Source organism: Gavialis gangeticus, unplaced genomic scaffold, assembly GCF_001723915.1.
Source record: "Gavialis gangeticus isolate Ggan-Ray unplaced genomic scaffold, GavGan_comp1, whole genome shotgun sequence".
Lineage (NCBI taxonomy): Eukaryota > Metazoa > Chordata > Crocodylia > Gavialidae > Gavialis > Gavialis gangeticus.
Genome location: NW_017729033.1, coordinates 74,483,956 through 74,485,806, shown reverse-complemented (window position 1 = coordinate 74,485,806; position 1,851 = coordinate 74,483,956). Strand labels below are relative to the sequence as shown.

Genomic DNA, 1,851 nt, shown 5'->3' with positions numbered 1-1,851 from the left:
AGGAGTACTTGAGGAGGTAAGGGGAAGGACTTCTGGTGGCAAAGGTCAGGGGTTAGGAGTGAGACTTCCGGTCAAAAGATGGTGACCAGGATGTGGGGCCCCTGTCAAGAGGTGGGGCTACTCATGCGGCCCTCAACAGCTTGCCAAAACTCTGTAAGTGGTCCTCTGCCCAAAATAATTGCCCGCCTCTGCACTAACTACACCAATCCAGCCGACTCCTCTAAGTTACTTACACTGGGTTCCCCACACAGCTCCCAGGAGCAGCGAATGGCTGCATGTGCTGCTTGTAGTTTTTATTCACATGGCTTCAAATCAGCTGCATAACTATAAATTGGGTGCAGTGAATGATTTTATGCACCCTAGGAGACATCTTAAAGGGACCTGATTTTTAAAAAGTGCCCTCTTACACTCGGTCCCTTTCAGATGTCTCAAGTTAAGTAACCATAATCAGTAGCCACTTTTGAAAATCTTGGCCTTAGGCACTTTTGGGTCAATTTTAAAGGTCTTTCTAAACACTTAAAGATGCAAATGAGTGCCTAGGTGAATTTTCAGAAGTGCCTAGCTATGCACTCTCTGTATCTGTACAACAAATACCCTTACAGCTAAAACATTTATACCATTAAATACCTAAATCCCTTTAAAAATCTAGTTTGCAGTAGCTTATATCTTTTGGAAAGTTAATGGGGACTTAGATTCTTAAATTACTTTTTCAGTCTGGGATGTAGGCTCCAGAGTTACGGTACCCATAACAATACTCCAGAATTTTTTGTAACACCTTAAGTTGACAATCTCACAGCACGTTACAAAAGTATACAGGTAAACACTTCCCCTTTTGCAGGCTGGAAAATGAACCACAGAAAAACGAAGTCATTTATCTATAATTTTATATATGAACACACACAATTATGCACAAATTACTTAGTTTTCCTGAATCAAAGGCAGAAGGATTAAAACCCAGAATTTCTGATTTCAAGTCCCTTTCTCCAAGAACCTAGCATAGGATTTTTCTATGTATGTTATTGGTGTGTGTACATATATATTTTCAGATCTGTGTTAACAGAATAAAAACCACCTATCCTTACACCCTATAGAAAGAGAACACATTTCACTGAAGTTGAAAAAGAAATCATAATTATATATACGTTCCTCTGGGACTTGCTCAAAAACTCAGTAGTAGGTACAAAGAATCCTCTTCAAGGTGCGCTACCTGGAGGTAGGTGATGTAGCCGTTCATATTTTTGCTTCATCAGAGGTTCATATTTCTCTTGTTGATAATGTTGACTAATACTTTAAATGAATAAAAGGCTAAAAAATGATGCTTCTTGGTATTGGCAACTGTAGAGGAGGCCTGAAAGCAGCCAAAGCAGCAACTTTTATATCTTCTCCTAAACTCTAAAGACTATAGAGAAATAAATGTGCTCCAGCAGACTCTGGAGTCACATATATCAGCGTCTCCATGCTGAAAAATAGCCACAAGGCACTTTCAAACATGTGATCTATCTCTCTGGAGGAGTGTCCTTGTTGGGTGAAAGCCTTTTTAGGATTGGTGAGGTGGCAATCCCTGGTGTTCTCTTCAGTCCAAATTTGGTGGTATCTGAGGGCTTGGCTGTATATCACAGCTTTTTTGGTGTGTTTAGAGTGATTGCTGGTTCTGTGCAGATATGTACGTTGGTCTGTGGGTTTCTTGTATAACGTGGTCTGTATTTTATCATTCTGGATACTGATCATTGCATCTAAAAAGGAAATGTTAGTGCTGGAGTATTGTAGAGAAAGTTGGATGGAGGGATGGTGATTGCTGAATTTCTGATGGAATTCAATCAGAGATTGTAGGTTTTCAGTCCAAATGATGAA

The 1,851-nt window shown here is 39.9% G+C and overlaps 1 protein-coding gene across 3 annotated transcripts in view; it reads left to right on the top strand.

Annotated features, from left to right (window-relative positions):
- DLC1 (DLC1 Rho GTPase activating protein) overlaps positions 1 to 1,851 on the top strand; it is a 568,238-nt gene that overhangs the window by 283,007 nt on the left and 283,380 nt on the right. The gene's annotated exons all lie outside the window — the stretch shown is intronic.